The following is a 22,628-nucleotide window of genomic DNA, read 5'->3' as shown; positions in this document are numbered from 1 at the left end:
GCCACTGTCTGTTTTCAGATCCATCACCCTGCCAAACCCTCTCATGCCTTAAGACTTATTTCCTCAGCTCTTAGCACAGTTGTTCCTTTTTATTCTCCAGGGCTTTGTTTGAAAGTTGCCTTCTTACAGGCACCTTCCATCTCCACCTCTAGAACTGTCATCCTTTCCCATTGTTCCCTATTTCTTTTCTTCACTGCAACCACGGAATTTTATAATTAAGATATTTATTGACTTATTCATTTATTGTTTTCTTGTTATTTAATTCTCTAATTTAGTGGAAAACACACCCTCAACTCTTCATGCTCCTGGAAAGTGCAATCCAGACTTTTTAATCTGTATCCTTCCAGAGTGTTTGGTGCACTGTTACATCCTCAAATGTTCCAAGTAAATGAATGAGCAAGCAAAGTTCAGGAATGACACGAAGAGAGGGAATTACAAAATAGCAGAGATGTAAAGAAATTAAATATTAGTGTTAGTTTCCATAACAACTTGCATTGAGGGAACTCTGAGTGCTTTAAAAATATTAATTTGCACTCTGTTCACAGGAAGAACTCATTATCTCTAACTTACGAGCAAAGAAAGTCAGCCAAATGAAGCGACTTTTCCAAAAGGAATATAATGCATTAAATAGGGAGCTTGGTCTAAACTCTGAATAGCTTTATTTTATACCCTGTCTTGTTCCCAAAGGATTTTAGATGGCTTTGAAAGACACAGACAGTTACACAATTTAGAGTGTTCACAAAAACAAAACAAGCCAGTTGCTCAGGAGAAGCACGATTATTCCTGGTACAAGGTCTGAAAGAAACTTCTTTCTTGGGTCCACACAAAGGGCATCAAACCACATCCTCAATCACATCCTCCAGGCAAGGAAGCAGTGGGGCTCACGGGGTTGTTTGCGGCACTCCTCAGTGTGGGCCGATGGCGCGGGGCCAAGGCTCAGATCCACAGAGCAATTCTCCAAGGAACCAGATCAAGACAGCCCAGGTGTGCAATTCTCTGATGGCCTGTCTTAATCCAAAAAGAACATCTGGAGATTCTGGAGGAATCATTTAACAGCACACTCTTCATACGCTGGGCTCCGTGAATTTTAATTTTCACCCAAAAACTTCTAATAAGTACTACCTAACAGTGAAATTGAAAGTGACAAACATCTGGAACACGGTCAATGTTGTGTAACAATGAAGATTTCCATCTGATTTATCAGTCAGATGACCTGGGATAGGGTATATTAGCTAAGGTGTAGGTTAAGCTGTTCTAACAAAGAGACCCCAAAATACAGTGAACTAGATAAAACCACACTAACATTTTGGGCAAAAGCACTGGGAACTTCTGGTCCTGTTGCCTGTGTTAACTAGGCCAAGAGGCCCATGGTGGGTAAGGAGGTCCTGTGGACCCACTGAGTGGGGCCTCAGAGAAGGGGCTTAGGGGGTCACTTACCGGGCTTCTGCATTTCCTGTCTATAGTGTAGGAATTAGCTGTCTGCTGTGATGTTTCCTCCTTTTAATACTATGGCTGGGGCTGTTCTTCTATGAGGCATGACCAAAGTGTAGACTCCTCAGCCGGGAGTTCTCCACTGTGAGGGTTCCAGCAGCCCAACCAGATGGAGGGGATGGAGGAAAGGTGGCTTTGAAAATGCAAGTTCCACCTACCCGGGTCCCAGTATTTCCATTTTAGCCACTGAGATTTTATCAGCCAGGGAGATTTTGCTGGGTTTCAAGCTGCCTCAGGAGCCCTCAGGAGCCGGCCTCAGGCGCCATTAATTAAACCCGCTTTAGCCCGGCAGCATGGCTGCAGGGTCAGAGTGTGGAGGACGCCGGGAGGAAGGGGAGGGTCATGAAGGAGGAAGGGGAGGGCCGTGAAGGAGCGCAGAGCGTGGTGGGCGTGGGGAGGGGCGTGGGGAGGGGCGGGGGAGGGGCGTGAGGGGAGGGGCTTGAAGGAGCGCAGAGCGTGATGTGATATGCGTGGCGACTGGCATGATGGAGGAAACGGTGGATACACCGGTGCTTTCCTAAGCGCTATAAGCAGCAGTGACTGTGACTCCTTTCAGCCCTCAGGCCATGGAGCATCCGGTCTGCTGCTGCAATTTGCGCTTGCCCTGAATCTTTGGGGTGGGGCTTTCAGCCTGGGTGAGGCGTGAAGGGGGCGTTCCTGACGCCACAGGCGTCCAAGTCTTATGGCAGGCACCACTGTCACGCTCAGACTTCTCAGGCTTCGTCTCAGGTTCGCCTGCTGTCTCTATGGGGCGGCTGTGGACTCTTCAGGTGGGTCGGACTCACTTTGGGGGGGTCAGAGCTGGGGTGGGGTGAGCACAGCTCAGCAGGCAGGGGATGAGGGGCAGGGTGGGGGATGGGGTAGAGGGTTCTGTGGCCATTTGGGGTCTCCTGGAGTGACCATATACAATTGAGAGGCTTCTGTTACCTGTTATCAGATGCATAGGACTAAACTAAATGATAACAGATGCTTGGAGGTCCCAGAGAAAATTGACAATGGAAGCCTCACTGTAGGTGGGGCAGGCTAGGGCCATCCTTCTGTATAAAAGTATCAGGGAACGTTGGGTTGTGTTTCTGGACCATCTGTCCTTCTACCTTGTAGTGAACACAGGGAATGTGTACAGATAAGAGACAGAGGCTGCACCTGCCGATCCGTGTTCTCTAAATCTGTTCCATTCTGCAGAATGGTCAGCATGGCTTCATTCAACTAACATACTTCTTACTTATGTGTATTGAGTGTTTGATGCAAAAGAAGTGCTTTGCAAATTAGCTCATTGGATCCGTCAACATTTGTAAGAGGTTGTTAAACCATTTCACAAAGGAGAAAGGTAAGGTTCCTATAGGGGAAATGTTTACACATAATCACAGTTATATGTCACAGGCAATTGATATTGCCTGCTATGTGATGAGTCTGTGATTCACTTTAAATTGGTGAGGAGAATCTAGTTATGTGTTCTTAAGTTGACAACCAATAAACTGTAGTAAACGCGCCAGTCTGTAAATGAGATTTACCATATTTTGGGGAAATGTCCAGTTTATTTCACATTGCACATCATGTGATATTCCTTTATAATGAAGCTAGTATGTATTAAGGCTGTGTACAGACTGTATATACGTTTGCGGTTATGCAAGAATAACACATGCCAGATCAGCACAGGGAAGCATTTGGCTAGAACCCCAAAGGACTTGAGCTTTCTATACCTACAGCCTCATTTCCCCAACTCTATCATGTCAACTTTCTGCCCCTGGACTCTGGTAGAGATGTCCCTGTCTGAACCAGAATGTCCACAATGTTTTAGGAATCAGCAACCTTCATGGATATGGTTCTGGGTTTCACCCAGGAAGAATAGGCCTTGGTGGGCGCATCCTGGCAAAAGCTACACAGAGATGTGATGCTGGAGAACATCATTCGTCTTCTCTCTGTTGTTGAGTCTGTCAATAAGGATTTATTTACTCAACAAGTATCCAGAGAAGTTTCCACATATCATGCTCCCCTCAGCTCTCATTTTTATTCTTTCATAACACAACTACGAGTGGGTAATTCTGTTTATTGATTTAATGACATGTAGTTTGCCCCTTCACTAGAATATAGTCTTCTTGACCACAATTTTATGTCTTTGTTGCTGCTCTATTGCCAGCACCCAGAACAGTGCTGAAAACTCAATGGGGTTTTTTTTAATAACTAAAAAATAAGATTAAACAATTCCTAAGTAATTTTTCTGTTCTAAGCAGTAAGCCCAAAGTTTGAGGCCACAGTAGAGAAAAACACCAGGCAACATAAATTTAGGTTATTCTGGATTAACTAGAAACATTTAATTCCTCGTTTGTTGAAAACACTGGGAATCTTTACTCTGTGAGCTTGCTCGTGCACATCCACGAGTTCCTCAATGCTTTTGGCTTGGTGTCACGGTGTTCCTCCTGCTCTGCTCAAGGACTTCCAAGGTTTTCTTCAATGCTCACTTAGTTGTTCATGCGATCCTGTCCTTGACTTGAGGAATATGTATGGTTCTTAAAACACAGTTCAAAATTCCAGTGGCTTTTTCCCATGAACAGGGTGGCAGCTCTGCAAATAAGACACAATTTCCCATTGGAGCAAGGAGAGGAGTTGTGGAGGGAAGAAAGGGGATTCCCACAAGGCCTGAGGCTGGCTAAGCTCTAGGCATGTGTGTTCACTATGAGGAGAAGCCTAGTCAGTGAGGGATCAGGACCTTGGTAATGCCGACTACAGATTTCCTTAAGTCCATGGTCTTTTCAGGAAAGTATGGGAATCCAGTGGGGGAAAAATCCTCAATGTTGTCAATATTCCTAGCATTTATCAATGTCTTTTATTCATAGTTTATGTCCTCATTGGATTGAAAGTTTCATATTGTGAACTTTGCCCTCATCCCTTCCCCTTGATGATTTCTTCTCTCATAACCTTACCAAAATCTGTCTTAGTTTTCTCTTCAATCTTGAAAACATTTTGTAATTGACAGTGCCCTAAAACATGTTTCTAGACATTAGTGCATTGCTCCATTTCACATTCTTGCCCTGTGTAAGGGTCAATATTTGCCTTGCATGCCGTACAACACTTTGGTTCCCTAATGCCTCTTGAGAAATTTATTTTTTAATTGACTTTAGGCAGGAGAAGTAACCTTTAAAACCAAGAAATGGTACCTATACCAAATATCTGCAGGAAGGAGCCATCTAAGTGCACAGTGATGGTAAGTTTCTTGGGTTGAACCCTGGTCCCCTACATTAGAGGCCTGGGAATTGGATGATTACTAGTAAAGCACAATAACGGGACTATAATTTGAGATGGGAGTAAGTGCCATCCCAGCGGAAAGTTTTGCATAATTTTAATTTAGGAAGGATATTGACCTGAGCTCAGAGCTATAACCTGAGTTCTTATAAAAGGACAATTGTATAAACATGGCTCAAATATCTAGTCTATGAAACACAATGAAGTTACAAAATTAACCAACTGTACAGTTGAGGTGTTATAAAGAAGAAATCTCTGGGCTGGTCCAGTGGCACAACAGTTAAGTTCACACGTTCCACTTCAGTGGCCCAGGCTTCACGAGTTTGGATCCCCAGTGCAGACATGGGACCACTTGGCAGGCCATTCTATGGCAGACGTCCCACATACAAAATAGAGGAAGATGGACACAGATATTAGCTCAAGGCCAGTCTTCCTTAGCAAAAAGAGGATTGGCAGCAGATGTTAGCTCAGGGCTAATCTTCCTTAAAAAAAAAAAAAAAGAAGAAGAAATCTCAATGCATGCAAGAGAGTAACACACCGTGCATATGTAACTTACATGAGGAAGGTTTTTAACCAGGAACTATGACTGACTGATTAGCCTAGAATTCATACATAGAGAAAAGAACAAATGAACGTCTGTGGGCAGTCTTTTAAGTGCCTCTTAGCTCCTCCAATAAGCAGAAATCTCACATTGGGGAAGAACCCATTGAACAGAACTAGTGTGAGATGTTTTCACTCACAGGTTCACAGTGACTTAACATATGTGAAGTCACGTGGGCCCAGGAGGCCCACCTCTGTAAGCTGTTGGACCAACTGAGGCAGCAAAGCCATGAGGAAGCACTGAAGTTTCACCTGGAAAATACCCAAGATATTCTCCAGAACATGAAATACTGGTAGGCAGGCCAGATTCAAAAAGACAGAAGGGGATGGCCTGAAATCCATAATTAAGATCAGATGAAGCCTGCTTAGGAGCCCAGGGGTGTGCCCAGGAAGTTCAAGATGAAAATCTTGCCTCTAACTTTGGAGAATGTTGTGGACTTTGCTGCTCTGTTCTCAGCCAACTCAGAAGGTTCCAGGGAGGATTTTGATCAGAATAGCTTATGGAGGGAGGTTTCAAGGTCATGTAATTTAAACAAGTGCAGTCAAAGAGATGGCTGTAAGTGAGGAAAGCAGGGCTCCTGGAGTGGTGAGAGTCACTAGGACAGATGGGAGAGATGGGGGGCTGGGGAGGGTGTGGGTGCACCAATGATGCACTCCTCGGGTCCCCAAGATGCCAGATGTCTGGGAAGCAGCTGCCACCATGGCCTTTACCACTGCAGCCACCGCCAGTGCCGTTTCCCCAACCACCAAGAACACCACCACAGTAGGCTGGACAGGGAAGTAAGAAGTAGGTTCCAAATTCACCACTGTGGTCTCAAATCTGGACCTGGGAATGTTGTGATTGGGTCTGATAGGAGTCGTTGGGCAAGAGGAATTACCCTGAGGCAGGGGCATGAAGATCCCTGAACTCCTCTCCAAGTGTCATTTGTTGTATTTGAATCTGTTGAGCTGAGGTGGATTCCTGCCCCAGAGGTGACCAGAGTCAGCCCAATCCACATGCCACACCACAGGGGGCGCCAACCGACCCAATGCATTCCAGGAGGCTGTGGGACACCACCCCCGCTGCTGGTGCCCTTGCACTGGCTGCTGCCACGTTCATCATCCTCCCTCGGGAGCCCGGCCTGGGCTGGGGGGGGCCCAAATGTGGAAGGGCTGAGACACAGTTTGGGCACACTAGCTTCCTGGAAGCCTCCTGCTCCAACCAGGCTGATGACAACTGCCAGGGTACTTTCAGGTCTCAGGGCCCTTTTCCCCATGCTAGACCCCAGACAGAGACTCATCCCAGGAAGCTGGAATGGCTGGCCTCCTTCAGACAAAGCAGGCTCCTCCAGAGGATACACCTCTCCCTGTGCCCTGCCACAGTGCACCCAGAGAGATGGCCAGGGCAAGGCCTGTCTTGGACCTTAGTCATGGATTTCTCTCAAGAGTAGAGCTCTGGGCAGCAGGAGGGCATGGCTTTAGTGACTCCAGAGTGAAGGGAGGTGCCTGCCCCTGGAAGGGCAGGCCTGCCAATTTCCCCACTATTTCCGCAGGGGGCGTGGCATGCCTAATGTGGCCAAACTCCTTTGGCTAGCATTCCTGAGCCCTGTTGACTTGTCAAACATTTACTGCTCCCTGTGTTGAAAAGCTCCTTCCTGATGGGAGGCCTTGTTCTGTCAAACAATAAAGGAGGCACCGGATGACCAGCATGCAGGAGGGATAGCCTTGCCCTGCCCCCTGGCTCCTGATGGGCAAAGAGGGGCAGAAAGCTATTTTCAAAGGATGGGAGTGGGACCTGAGCAGAAGGGGAGACGGGGATGTGAGACACAGTTGTAGAAGTTGGGAATCCCAGTTCACCAGCAGCTGCACCCGGCCACCACCAGTGGGCTCCCCCACACTTTCAGTGCCACAAGGACCTGTCCCTCAGCAAGCCCAAGGGCCTTTCTGAGGCCAGTCACCTTTGCTGTGCATGCGTAGATAGAAAGAAGGGTTTTCCCTCCATGGAGTGGGGCTTCCAGAGTGCTAACAGTCAATAAGACCCATGGGATTTGTCAGTCAGTTGGGGAGGGGCGGGTGCACCCACCATCCTCTCTTCATTTCCCTGAGATCCTAGATCTGGTGAGAGTCACTTGAGATTTCCATGAAATTAGTGGAGTTCTCACTGTGTTGTAGGCGATCTTGTTGAGGTAATGGCTGGCCTCTGTGATATCAGGTCTCGGTGAGGTCAGAGGGGGGTCTCTATAATGTCACTAGAGGTCTCTTGGAGGTCATGGGAGTTCTTTGTGTGTTCAGGGAGTTCTCTGTGAAATCAGGAGACCTCAGTTTGAGGGAAGAGGGGTTCACTATGAGGTCAGTGGAGGTCTCTGGGTGGTCAGACAAGTCTCTGTGTGGGCATGGGATGTCTCTGTGTGGTCAAGGGGAGTGTCTAAAGTGTCAGGGGATGTCTCTGTTAGGTCAGCTGAGATCTCTGTCTGTCAGTGAGGACAGAAGGGGCCTCTATGACGTCAGAGGTGGTCTCTGTGAGGTCACGGTGTTACCAAAATCAAAGTGGTTTGAATGCTTGCGAGTTAAGTTGGCATGAGCACACTAAAGCTATTTGGGAACATAAACCTTCCCTCATTTGTTTGTCTTCCACCCCTTGACTATTGGGGACCACTGAGAACGCTGTGTAGTAGCTTCCCTCACTTCATCTGTAGTAAGTTCACAGAAGGTGTCAGTTCACACGAGGGCAGTGTGGAAATTAATGGTAACTAGAGAATCTCTCCTGATGGAGTGGCCATTTTTGCAGCTGCAGCTGCCACGTTATGTCCTTTGAAGGGCTTTACCATGGATCCCAGCTACTTTCTTGGAGACCTGTACCACTTCTAACAGTTTAAGCATCTCTGGCCCATGTTTAACGTCCATGATTCACTCTGGAGACCTCTGTGGCTGGAGGTCACTTCTGGGCAAGCATGGCTTAAAGACCCATTGGAATCAAGGAGAAGGGCAGCAGAGTTTAAGATATGACAGGATATTAAAGAAATATGAAGGGAATCTGGCATCATATCTTGATAATGAAGTATTCTATTTCGGGATAGCCAGAGGCCTCATCAGTCACTGGTAGACTAGAGAATTGATGTAGGAGTCCAAACCCTCATAGGTAGGTCCATAGCCAATTTTTTTGCTTTCTTGAATAACAAGCAGATGGCAGCTACTGCTCTGAAGCTTGGGGGCTAAACTTTAACCAGTGTGTCCATCTTGCCCCATTCAAAAGCGTCCGTTTATGATCGCGAGTTTATCAGAGAGGCTGATAGCCATGCATCCAATGTAAAGAATCCACAGAAGAAAGAACAGAGCCATTCCTTTAGACACATCGTATTCCTTCCTGGTCAAGAAGCTGAACATACTTAACTCACGTCTGACTCTATCCTCCTGGGGATAGAATCACACCCCGCAGGATTACCCTTCTCCCCGCCCCCATTTTCCATGCCAATTGCAAGTTCGGGTCGTGACCTGTGCTCCTGACAAAGTGGCCGCGAGACCGCAGGTTCCCACCACCCCCTCCTTGGGTTTGAGGGCTCTGATAGAGCGGCTCACACAACTCGGGAGAACCTCTCCCTTCTGAACAGCCACAGGGAAGAGGGGCATAGAGCAAAACATGTGTGGCAGGGAGGAGGAGCTCCCGGGGCCTCTCTGGGTGTGCCACTCTCCCCGAACCTCCACGTGTTCGCCAACGCAGCAGCTGTCTGAGCACCGTTCTTTCGCAGTCTGACGGAGACTCCATCGCCTGGGCATAGTCGATTGCGGTCATTGGCCGTTGGCTACTCAGCGCAACCTTCAACCCCTCTTGCCCCCCCCCCCGTCCCCAGGGGTGGGGACGGGGACGGGGACGGGGACGGGCCTGAAACTTCCAAGGCAAGAATCGAATCACACAGTTGGTTTCCCTGGCACCCAGCCCCCACGCTTAGGGCTTCTCCAACACTCACCTCGTTAACACCAGTTCAGGTGGCGTTGAAAGGGGCTTGTTAGGCATAACACCAGACAAACCACTTCGCCTTTCTGGCTCTGGACTCGTTTCAGGAACTGAGCCCTAAAGTAATTCTCCTAACCAAAGATGCGCCATGTGGCTCTCGTATGGGCAATCCCAGGACTTTTAGGCGCTCACTGCCAGAAACCAAGGGAAGACATTTACTGTTATAGCCCCAGGAGCGCACAGCATTGAGAGCACTAAGGTCTCGAGCAAAGCTAGATTCCCCTGTTCTGAAAACTTCCTGATTCCGGGAAAGCTTCCTCTTTCTGGCTTCTGGCTTCAAGGGGCATATGTTTCACCCGGGGCCAGCCACCTACCTGCTTCCGTTTTACCTTTCCTGGCGTGGCACCGGCTGCTCACTCCACCTGTCCTTGGGCCCATAGTTCCGAGTTAGCCCTGCTTGAATCATGTAGGGGAATCTCTCGCTTCTCAGGGGCTGCTGTATCCTGCAAGAGGGCCATCAGCTCACCTCCCCCACTTTTTGGTGCTTGGAGCTTGGTTTTCTCCTGTTCCCAGCCTGTGGAGGCCCCTAACTCACAGAGCTCGTCCCTCCCTAGAAGGGGGTGGGGAACGGGGCATTCTGGTACACACAGTGAGGAATCCTTCAGCAGTTTGGACCCTGTTTCACAGGTCCAGGGCTCCAGAAATCTTCTGGTCTCTCCCTTTCCTGAGACCTCCTTCAGTTCACACTTTCCTTCAGAAAGCTTTCCCTTGTGGGCATTCCACACCAAGAACACGGCTCCACTAGGGAGCAAAGATTCAGCCTGCTCTCCTCCTTCCTGCCGAGGTCACTGGGCCCTCCCGGAGCCAACAGGGGGAGGGGGCTGTCCTTCAGCCCCATCACGTCTCATCTGTGGTCAAGGGAAACTGCCACGGCTCGGTCTTCTTCGATCCCTTCCCTCCCTGGTGACGGTTCGGACAATCCTGCCACCAACGCCCTTCCTCTTGGCAGTCCGCACACCGATTAGCCCCCGACATTGCGGGTGGCCTCCTGGCCCCTCGGTGGGGGCTGGGGTTACTCACCCATGGCATATGTCCCCTCTCCCTCAGGTTACCTTGAGGAGACTGGCGGGCCACAGCGAGCAAGGCGGCCTGCCTTTTCATCTTCTTGTCTTCCTTTGCATCCTCAGCTTCAAGCCGGTTATGGAGCACCCTCCGTGCAGCCACTCGTAGCTGTGCAGGACTGGTAGCAGGATGGATCGCCAACTTTTGGAGTTTCCCACGGGTGTCTGGAGCACTTCTGAGATCTGAAATACGGATTCGGGATCACTGTACTGCCCCGGGCCTCCAGGTCCCAGTTTGTGTATCACCTGAGGCAGTCCTGCGGCCTCTGGAACAAAATGTGTGTGTGTGTGGCGGGGAGGGGGGGCGGGGAGGGGCGGTGTGGCTTTCCCCAGGGCCCCATTGGACCTGTCTGAATTTAGGCCATTTAATGGGTGGCCGGCTTACTCTTTTCATGGCTTTCAGAAGCAGACCCCGAAAATATCCTCCCTTTCCTCCATCCCCAGGATCATTGGGATTCCACCCTGCCTCGCTCTCTGGCACAGCCTGTCCACCATGCCTGTGGATGTCCGATCCTGGGTCATCTGCCTTACCCGCTTGTTCCCTGGCTTTGAATGGAACGGACGACTTTGCCTCAGGCATGCTAACCTTCTCCTCCAGAAGCCCACAATTCGTATGGGGCAAGAATTCATATGGAGTGAGTATAATAATATTGCTAATAAAGTTATTTTTATTATTAATAGCTAACAATTATATAGTGCTTCCTATATTCCAGGCAGTCTTCTAAGTGCACTCTAAATATTAACTCTTTGAATCCTTGCAAATCCCCCATGAGGTAGGTATTATTTCTTTCAAATGAGGAAACTGAGGCACCAGAGAGAGGCTAAAACCAATATGTAACTGATAAATGAATTCATCGATAAGGCTGAGTAAAATGCAGGCTCTCTGTCTTCGGAGTCTTGGCTCTTGATACTCTATACCTGTGCTCCTGCAAGTCCTATGAAACTCAGAAGCTTGTACGATGGTGGTGAGGCACAGAGGCTTTAAGCAAACTGCTGAGTTCCACAGCTGACTCCACCCTTGGCTTGGTACTGAAAACAGTCCTGGATTTGAGAAGCTCAGTATCTACTGCCCTCTCCTCTAGGACCCAGTAGAGGTGGGGGATACAGATGCAAATATGGGGAGGCTTTTAAGTTCTAGGGGCAGGTTGTATCCAAAGAAGCTCAGGGCCTGCAGGTAACTTCTCCTCTCCAGTTTAGCACCTCCCCTACCCCTTCAGCCCCCGTCCATGCAGAAAGGCAGCATGAGCCTGGAATCACACAGGCCTTGATGGAAATCCTGGCTCTGAAATGCACTGGCTTTGGGTAACAACTTAGGCTTCATGATCAAGAAGGTAAAATCAGAGGAAGATGGTGCTGTTGAATGAGCATCCCAGCAGCTGAGTTAAACGGTAACCAAAATGACTGCCTGACTCAGGGACATAAGGCTTTAATGCACACACACTTCACATGTCCCAGGCACAGGCTAGACATTCTACACGGCTCATCCCTTTTCATACTCCCAATAGCCCCAGGAGTTGTGTTGTTCTATACCCACGTCACAGGTGAATAAACTGAGGTTCAGAGACCTTAAGTAAGTTGTCCCAAAAGTTGGGCTGCTTTGAATCCTTGTTACCATTACGGGCTTAATTGTATCCTCCCAAAATTTATATGTTGAAGCCCTAACACTTAGCACCTCGGAAGGTGATTGTATTTGGAGACAAGGACTTTAATGTGGTGATTAAGTTACATGAGGCCATTAAGGTGGAGCCCTAATCCTGTCTGACTGGGGTTCTTGTAAGAGGAGGAAATTTGGAATCACAGGGAGACATCAGGAATGCGCTCACACAGAGGGAAGAACATGTTAGCACAGTGAGAAAGTGGCCATCCACAGGTCCCCTACTACCAGCACATAATCAGGAAGGGCAAAGAGGTTTTCTGGTGCCATTTTGTCCAGAGGCTTTATCTCATATTTGGTAACTCCTAGCAGCTCTGAAAAATAAATGTTATGAATGTGGAAATATCAATGGATCTGGGAATTTGTTGTTGCATTATTGTCATTTCTTGGAGGATCAGAAGATGTCATAAGCATAAGCCTGTCTCTCCTAAGAAGGCCTGGAAAGAAATTACAGAAAGTGTAGAAGGCAGGAGCTACTTCTACTATAGCTCATTTCCAGATTCGGGCTAATATCAGATCTTCATTGGATTATTAATGTTTCTTGAGAGTGTTGCTTCATCAAATTTCTCTTCCCTGCCTGGGCCTTCAGCAGCTGATACGGTCATCAGCTGTCTAGCTTGTGGCCCTGCATATCTATGCCTTACCTATTCATATGTCCAAAGTGACATGAAGCTCAGGAGGCCGTATTTTCTGATTTATGGTATGATTTTTGGAAAAGTTTTATGAGGTATAAACAAAGCAAACTAGTTAAAAATCTAACACTCATTTTTATTTGAAGAGAATAAAATCATATGCCATTAGAACTCCTCTGGAAAACCCAGGGCATATATCTCACAACTTGCTTGACTTTTTTTTTTTAAAGATTTTATTTTTTCCTTGTCTCCCCAAAGCCCCCCGGTACATATTCTTAGTTGTGGGTCCTTCCAGTTGTGGCATGTGGGATGCCGCCTCAATGTGGCTGGATGAGCGGCGCCATGTCCACGTCCAGGATCCAAACTGATGAACCACTGGGCCACTTGCAGCGGAGCATGCTAACTTAACCACTCAGCCACGGGGCTGGCCCCCTTGCTTGACTTTTGATAGGCAAGAAGGAGATAGAAATTCTTACCAGTGGCTATCTGGTTGCTAGAAACAGAAACTTCCTTTTGTTAACATAAGCAAAACAAATATCTTTAAAGGCTATGGAATGACATATAAAATTGAGGGAAAATAGAACTTCAGGAAGCACCAGAACCAAAGAATAATGAGAGATACAGAGACGGAGACAGAGAGTGGGGGGGAAGGGAAGAAGGGAGGGAAGGATGGGTGGAGAAAGTGATAGAGTTAATTAAACAAGGTGGCCACAGCATAGGCTAAGGGAGGGGATGGGAGATTGACAGTAGTCCGTGATCCCAGAGAAGAATGTATTTATATACAAATGGAGGAAGGATACTGGACAAGCAAGTATAAGTGATTTTCACTAACAAAGCATTCCTAAAGTACTCATAAGCATTACATGACTCCCTGATTGTCTCATGCACAAGTATTGCTCAGTGAAATTCCTGCTTGGGGACTTCACCAAATGTCATCTATTTACACTCAACACCCATTTCCATCCCCTTGTACATTCTTTCTTGTGTTTCAGTACTTCCCATATTTGAGAGGGCTAAAAAGAACGTTTCCAAAACTCCCTTGATGCCACGGTTCTAGAATTGATTTAAGTTCCATCAATGTAATGCAGTTGCATGAGATTTGAAAGGCAGAAGGGGTAGTGAAGGGCAGCAGGGACATTTCGTGTATTTATTTTCCTGCATTAGTAGCAACTCCAGGCCCTGGCAGGCATCAGTTTTTCCCGTGGCCAAAAGGCACTTTGCACTGCCTACTCACCAACCTCATGGTCAGGGGCATGGAGACATCAGCCAGAATTTCCTGCAGTTCCCCCAACCCTGGTCTACATCTGCTGAGGCCTGACCCTGAGCCTGAGTCTAGCAGCAGACACCAAACTCCATTCTACTAGCCCTTGAAATAATTCTGTGGACGTCTAATTTCCTATAGTAAAGCCCTTTCTAGTGGAGATACTTAAAGTAGTTTCTGTTTCCTGCATTCACCCTGAATGATACAAGTATCAAAAAGCTCCTTCAGTATCAATTTAATTTCCAGCTTTATTGCACATTCTTTCAGTGCAATGATATGGTTCACCCATCTTATGGCTCCTTTCCTTGCACAGATGACAGAGTTTTCTTGAGTAATTGAGCAGAGCTTCCTCTGACTTGCCTACAGGTGAGTTCAGTTATTTTGTTCCTTGAGACCACTCCCATTTCCCAGAACTATTGTGGACTATGCTGCTTAGCTTCAGTGGTTTCCTTGTTGTGTTTCATCTCATTACTCCCAGAAATGTACACTAGGAGTGATGATTGCCTTGATGGCTGTTCTTTTAGGCAAGTTGGATCATAAAAGGCATACTTCTCCAAATATTATTATATCATGAAGCATTCTCTGGTGATAGCCCTTTGATAGGTACACTTATAGAAGAAGTTAGAGTTGGTATTATGCATTAGAATTTCAGTCACATAGTCCCTTGGATCTAGGAATCCCAAAGCTAGGGACTTATGTTACTGATATCTCACAAAAAATCCTCTCAGATTTACATATAAGTTTAGTGCAGGAATTGTTTTTGGTAAGTGTTTTTTAAAACGAAAACAGCAAAACGATCCTTCAGGGACCATTTAATTGAATTACAGTATATTCAATTGATAAAAGTATTCAGCTGTAAAATAACATGGTTGGCCCAATACAGGAAGATTTCCAAGATGTAATATTGAGTGAAATGGTAAGGATGAATTGCGCAAAATATTTAGCATTTAGCAAGTTTTAAGTATGACAGGTGAGAAAATATGCATTGGTGTCAACTACACATGAACTGTTCACTAATTCCCCTTGGGATCAAAATACAAGGTTCTGAGAGTTTAGAGTGGCGGGGTGGTATATCATTTTGTGTTTCAGTGGAGAAAGAGAAACATTGCCAGGTATTTCAAACAGAGGGAATTTACAACAGGGGATTGTTGGTTGGCTTTGCCAGGATTGGACGACTGAGAATGAGGGTATTCATTTCCTAAGGCTGCTGTAGCAAATTACCACAAACTTGGAGACTTAAAATAATAAGCATGAATGAAAAAAGAGAATGAAATATACAAAAAGAAGTGTATATGAGACATATAGGAAATGCTGACAATACCCAGTACACATGTAATCAACGTTTCAGAAGGACAGGAGGAAGAGAATGGAGCTAAAGCAATATCTGAAACAATTATGGCTGAGAAATTTCCAAAAGTCATAGAAGACTTCAAGCCACAGATCCAAGAAATGCTATGAATTCTCATGAAGACAAATACAAAACATTTAGATCCCACCAAACATGGTATGGTCTAAGGTCTAAAGGGGTATTTCACAATAAGGAAGTGTGGGCCCAACTTTGCATCTCTTCATTGTGGGGCCTGTGAGTGAGGGAGAGGAAGAAGCAGCAATCATGGAGCAGGGCTATAGCGTGGCTGCTGATGGGGGATAATTAGGAGGGAATGAAGGTAGCCTCAGAGGCTCATTGATCCCCTCAAACATTGCTTGAAGACCTGTAACTCAAGATTTGGCAGAAAAATGGCTAAGAGTTTGCCTTCCCTTTTATCAAGGAAAAAAATACCTATAGTAAGTCTTACTTACAACTACTTATACAAAGGGACAGAAAACCCAACTCAGTGGGTATAGACAATGAAGATATTTTGTTTTATGTAAGTGCAAAGTCTGGCAGCAGCAAGCCTTACAGGTGTGGGTTTATCTAACCATTCAGGTGTCAAAATCAAGGATCTGCTTTCATTCTGGCTCTCTGTTCTGCTTTACTTGGTGTTGGCATAATCTCTAGGCTCTAGGTGGTAGTCCTCCAACTTCTCCAGGTGGGCACTCCTCTGCAATAGCAAAATAGCCATGGCAGCTATGTCATCATATCTGTACAGCTCCCTCTTTTGGTAGGTCCTTCTAGGAAGGAGAGAACCTTACTAGCTAAGAAATTATAGCAGATGTCTCCTCTCACCTCTGAGGCTCCGATTGAGTCTTATGCCCATCTTTGAACCAAGATCGTGATTGAGATACCACGTTAGTCTTCAACTAAGCAGAGACCAGGTTTAGAGTTGGAATTGGGGGTTAATACTACCAAACCACAGCACTGGCATGGGGGGAAGAGTGGTCTCCACAAAGAAAAATATAGTTTCTAACAGTAGAAGTGGGTAATCACCAGAGGAGGAACAAATGCTGGAAGCCAAAACAAACAAACAAACAAAAAATCAACTCAAATCACATGGCATGACACTTGACCCACTTCTCTTCCCTTTCCCTCCTGGGTTAGCTCGGCTCTCTTCTCAGCTGTTGCTTGAATGCACCAAACACCCCGCCCTTGAGGCCTTTGCTCTCCCCAGAGCTTTATCCTGGTATGCTCTTTCCTCAGACATTTGCTTGGCTTTCTCCCTTGTTTTTCTATTCACGGCTCTATTTAAATGTCGCCTCAGAGAGGCCTCTGGTGAATTCCCTATCAAAAATAGCAACTGCATTTCTATCTACCCCCATAATTGGCTTTGGTTGTGTTTATAGCATTTATCACTATTTGACATTATTTTATGTCTCTCTTTGCCCTCACCACTGGAACACACTCTCCCTGAGAATATTCCCTCGTGCTCATTGTTGTATCATGGTGCCTAAAACAGTGCCCAGCATGTAGTAAGCATTAAACAAATGTTTGTTGAATGAATGAATGAGTTAGAATCCAAGACCTAACCCCACTTCTGTAATCTTAAGCAGGGAACTGAAGCCTTTACTGCCTCTGTTACCTTATCTGTCAAATGGAGATGCTTTCTACCACAGAGCATTATTCTTCAAGTAAGAAAATGTGTGGGAAATCTCTGGCATGTACAGATCTTTGATATATATTATTCTCACACACACACACACACATATATATATATTCTCACAAAGCTTCATTCAGTGGACCCAATGAGGCCAAAATCCTTTATTTAAATCAGTTGTTATCGACCCTGGTGTCACTTTAGGATTACCGAGGGAATTCTTCACAAGTGCTGAGCTTGGTTCTCACCCTGAGTCTCTTATTTAATTGGCCTGGTGTGATGCCCAATCATTGGCAATTTTTAAAGCTCCCCAGCGGGGTCTAATATGCAGCCAGTGCTCAAGACCACTAGTTTCTAGTCATTGGTGGGCTGATGGCAGGGCTGGATGTGTAACCATCAGACTCATGGAAGCATTGTAAAACCTGGCCCTTCCAACACCTGGAAATCTCTAGAAGCCAGCTTGGCTTATTTTCTCCAGTACAAACCTTCAACTGGCAGACTACACAGATGATCCTTCCCACTGTGTTAGAAAGAAAAAACACCAGCTCTGCCTCAGATTTCTCAAATGATTTTTACATGTGCAAACCATGACCCATTTCCACGCTTGTAGATGTTAGGGGGGAGAAAGAGAAGCTTAAAGGAGACCAGGGAGACTAGTGTGTATTTTCTCCTAAAGAAACTTTTAAAAGTGCAGAGGAACTGGCCTGGGACAGGGTCTAGGATCTAGATCTTATACTAACAGGGATGATGCATGTGAACAGTGCCCAGGACAATTCCTGGCCCATCGTAATTAGTGTTCAATTAAGCAAACTAGACTTGCCTAAGGTGTTATGATAATAACGACACAAGGACAAACAATGAATCCTTTTTCTAAGCATCTTCCCTGTGTTAAGTATTTTAGGTAGGTAATTTTTTATCTCTACAACATTACGGTAAATCACTGGTTTTCTCTCCTTTCACAACTGGCAAAATTAGGATCTGAAAGCTTGCAGCTGGGAGAGGGAAGACTCAAGATTAGCATTCAGGGCTGACACCAAAGTTCATCTTCCTGCCTGTATACTCTATACTGTTTCTAGAATCCCCTTAACTCTCAAACTCTATGACTCGGAGCAAGTTGGACCTTTTTCACCTGCAGTAAACAGAAGGCTTTTCCTTCACTTAAAATAATGTAAGTAGTGATAAATGCTAGGAATACAACCGAAGCCAATTGTGGGGGTACTGGGTTAGAGATGCTGTTCAAACCTCATCCCATTCAGACCCTCTGACTATTGATAGGAGAGGGAAAGTGGAAGAGAGAGGTTTTGCCTGATCTTTGAGGCATACACCTGTGTGGAGAGAGGGGGCAGAAATGCCTGGTTTTCTGTTAAGAGGTAGGGCCATGGGAGGAAGCTGCTGCCCACTCCTCAAACTGTGCAAGTCCTCCTGATTCAGGGCAGTTCTACAGGCTCTTGTCTCTGCTTATCTGGAACTCTCTGCTCCTTGTGAACACCCACCATCACCTTTGCCTGGAAATTCCTATTCACCCTTTGGATCCACAGTTTAAGCGTCACTTCCTCCAAGAAGCCTCCTCTGGTTCTCCACCACTCCCACCCCTACAGTAAAACAAAATATTTTCACATCTTCTTTTGTTGTGTTTATGGTAGTTTGTAATTACATAATAATTTTGAGTAATTGTTTAGCGCCTACCTCCCCTTTGTCAGCTCCATCAGGGCAGGAACCAGATCTTTCTGATCTACCTCCATATCCCCATCGCCTAACACAGTGCCAAACACATAGAAGGGCCTCAACATTTTATTTGCCTGGCTGTAAGTGTTACAATGAAGAGACCAAATTTAACCCTTCCATTTTTTCTTTCTTTCTCAGGAAACAGAGGAAAGGGAACCTCTGCCACTCCACTTCAGCCTGACACTCCTGAGATGCCTCAAGGCACAACTAAACAAATGGTATGCACCTGGGTATGTGGAGCTTGAGGAAGAGCTTCACTTATCTTTCACCTTCTATTCTCTGATGCTGGGTAGGGTCCTCCTTTCTGGTTTTTTTTTTTTTCTGGTGTTGTTCATTTATTTTTTTAATGATTGGCCCTGAGCTAATATCTGTTGACAATTTTTTGTTCTTCTTCTCCCAAAATTCCCCTAGCACATGGTTTTATATTCTAGTTGTAGGTCCTTCTGCTTCTGCTATGTGGATGCTGCTTCAGCATGGCTTGATGACATCCATTCCCAGGATCTGAACTGGTGAAGCCCTGGGCTGCTGAAGCAGAGCATGTGAACTTAACAATTCGGCCACGGGGCTAACCCCCCCTTCTTGGTTTTTGGTTTCCACCCACCGCCGTGATGTCAGACTCTCTTTGACTTTGAGAGTCTCCTCTGGCAGAGAAGGGAGGTAGAAACCTCTTCAAGTGTGGGGTGGTTCCTGCCTTAGCTGATATCGCTGCAGAAACCTCTCTCCACAACCTGGTCATGGGCTTGGCACCTGCCGCAAGAAATTGGACCTGTAGCATGTGCAACGTTTCTGAAGCCTGTGACCAATCCTCCCACTGCCATCAAAATAAAGGGTGGTTCTGAGACCTATTTCAACATTTTTTTTTAAAGATTTTATTTTTTTCCTTTTTCTCCCCAAAGCCCCCCGGTACATAGTTGTATATTTTACTCGTGAGTCCTTCTAGATGTGGCATGTGGGATGCTGCCTCAGCAAGGTTTGTTGAGCAGTGCCATGTCTGCACCCAGGATTCAAACCAACGAAACACTGGGCCACCTGCAGCGGAGCGCACGAACTTAACCACTTGGCCACAGGGCCAGCCCCCTATTTCAACATCTTAAATTCAGCTTCCAGAGACTGAGGGCGACCTTTTCCCCAGACACCACATTTTAAAATGTAGTGGGCTCTTTGATTTTGCAAACAAAATCTGGTAAGCAGTTAAATTACATTTTAATATTCCCAGCACTTAGCCAGGAAAAGATGCACACAGAATTGAAAAGCATCCTGAGTTTTTCTGTCATTTTTATTTAAATGCCCAGATTAGACCATAATTCATCTCAAAATGGCAGGAGGCCTCTTCATGCACTTCACACTTCAAAATGTCTTAGAAAATCATGTCAATTTTGGCAAGCCTCTTGCCATGCCAGAAACAACAGCAAATGCTTTTCTCCTTGAGTACCATCTATTGTGAATCAGATTATAAAAAAAATACACCTTGCTCTTTTATTTTGACTCTGTTTTGAGGATTTTATGGCATCTCTGCAGTAATTGATTTGTGTCACATTCCTGCATAAGTAGCATTCATTGTCCCACTTTTTAGAAGGGGGAATTGAAGCAGAGGTGTGGTAAAGCAACTTTCTTATGATCCTGGAGAAACTCACTCATTCATTCACTTGTTCTTTCAGTAACCATGTCTTGAGAACCAGCTATGCCCTGGTCACTAACCAGACCTTGAGGATACATAAGTGACTATCTCACAGGCCAGTCTCCAGATCTCTGGTAGAAGAGAGAGTCATTCTAATAAATGATTACAACATTCCACAATAAGTGCTGAGGTGGATAAAGGGGCCACAAAGAATCGCCCCTCAGCCAGCTTGTCTGTAAGAGAAGGCTTCCCACAAGAAGTGAAATATGAGTCAAATCTTGAAGGATGAGTAGGACCCCAACCATCCAAGGCCTGAGTGGCAAGAAGTGCTTTTACAGCAGAGGGAGCAGCATGCACAAGGCACAAAACAGCTTCGTGTTTTCTGGTTTTAGGTGGTTGGAGAAAAAGATGTATATGTGGGATTGAAAGAAGATAGACAAGAACGAGAACGAGAACAGTCTTACATGCCAATCACGGGACGTGGACTTCCTCCTGACACAGTGGGACGAAAACAGTATAGAGTGTGTTAGTTAGTACTCACTCACTTACTTAGTTCAGCCTAATTCAGGTTCATACAAATTCCCCCTTTCCCTGTCTTTAGTGGTCAAAGAGAGTGTTGATCTATCTGAAGAAATATAAAATTATTAAAATCACTTTTTCAGATCCAAGGACCTCTTTGAACTGTCTAAAGTCATCCTGCATGCAAATGTGCATTTGCCTGGGTAGATTATCTAAAGCCTTCGTTGGATTTCTCAAGTGATCTAAAGCTCTAAAAAGTATAAGAATCACTACTCTGTTTATTTTATGAAAACTTTCAGCCCTTCCCAAAGTTGATTTTATCCAAGTAGAATTCTTTTATATTAATCTCTTAAAATTTACTGGTTGCTTGTTATCCATGTGGGTACCATATCATGTACCATTCTATTATTTCAAACAAAACAATTCTTCACATTTCCCAGCAGCAGGTTAATCCATGTTTGTTAACCAACTAAAACTGGACTTCTAATCTCAATTACTATTCTTTAGACCTATGGGATTTTCATACTTTCTATGTGAGAAGTTTGAGACAGAGGTACTATATTGGAGAAATACAGGTATTTGAATGTTGGGGGAAGCACAGATGATTTTCAAAAGTTAGAGTCATAATTCTATGGTGAGTTAGTTAAGATTATTTGGATTGAAATTAAGAGAAGAAACTCTACTAAATTTATTGGAAGGAGCGAGAAGCGTATTATGCTACCTAAGGTTAGAAAGGTAACAAGTAACAGTGAAGTAAAATCCGGGAACTTGAGCTTCATCATGACTTCCTGTATCTTTTCCCTTCTCTCTGCTGTTAGCTTCATACTCTCTCTCTCTGTCCGTCTCTATCTTTCTGGACAGATCAGCCTTTTCTCATTTCCAGTACACAGTGTGTAAAACCTGTGAGAGTTCCCACCTCTCACACAGAATGATCTCTGTTTGTATATCCCTCTGTCTTCATCTCTCACAAATCGTTCCAAAATCACTGAACAATGAGTGCATTGGTCCCTTTGCATTAGATACCCAGTCCTGCACTGTACACTTAGATATGGCTGTTCTCTCCCTAACCATATGGCTCGGCAGGAGGGAAAATTCCTGGAAAAGTGAAGTTGTGAAGATCAAACAATGGATGCCACTCTGTACATGGTAGGTGACAGAATGCCTGTCATGGCTGCCGGGACTAGGTTGTCCATTATTCTAAAAACATCTCTATTTTGCAGTAGACATGAGATTAGGATACCAAACTGAGCTAGACATAACCTCTACATCTCCTTATAGTTCTGTGTCTACCATTCACTGCCTGATCTCAGTAAGTCACTTCCACTCTCTGGGCCTCGTCTCCCTTAGTTAAATCAACAGGACAGACAGAACTAGAAGTTCTTTATGGTCCATTACAAGGAGCCCATGAGCCTAAGACAATGTCACTATTCTTCCAGTCATTCTTTGTGAAGAACCTCAGGCTCATTGTCCAGAGGTTTTTCCGTGGAGAAGTTATAAGCAATTCCTGAAGACCCTCCTCCATGAATCCCACTAGTATAGAACATCAAGAAAAGTCTCAACCAGTTAAAAAAAAACCTTTTCTTTGTGCAAATCAGAAATGCAAACTGATTAAAGTCATGATTTCACCCTTCTCTTAAAAAAATAGAAAGCGTTCAACACAGTAATTTACATCCTGGAAGGCTTCACAGATGTAGTCCTATAGCACTCAGGACTTGAAACCCATCCTCCAAGCTTTACAAAGCCAGACATTACAGTAAATCTCGCTAGCTGTATGGCCTCATCTTTGGCCAAGAGACTGGAGAAGATCTAGGTGGTGAATGTGTTGCCAGTGAGATAGTTGTGTTGTTTTGGTAGAAAACTCTAG

General features: G+C 45.5%; 1 long non-coding RNA gene across 1 annotated transcript; it reads left to right on the top strand.

The window, feature by feature from the left end:
- Positions 1-1,927: 1,927 nt before the first annotated feature.
- On the top strand, positions 1,928-20,898 carry LOC123281606 (uncharacterized). The gene is made up of 5 exons (XR_011501342.1): positions 1,928-2,261; positions 10,450-10,661; positions 10,828-11,018; positions 18,766-18,845; positions 20,638-20,898. It is a non-coding gene; the product is annotated as an uncharacterized lncRNA (long non-coding RNA).
- Positions 20,899-22,628: the final 1,730 nt, after the last annotated feature.

Source organism: Equus asinus, unplaced genomic scaffold, assembly GCF_041296235.1.
Source record: "Equus asinus isolate D_3611 breed Donkey unplaced genomic scaffold, EquAss-T2T_v2 contig_804, whole genome shotgun sequence".
Classification (NCBI taxonomy): Eukaryota; Metazoa; Chordata; class Mammalia; order Perissodactyla; family Equidae; genus Equus; species Equus asinus.
This window is presented reverse-complemented; position numbering and strand designations above follow the sequence as displayed.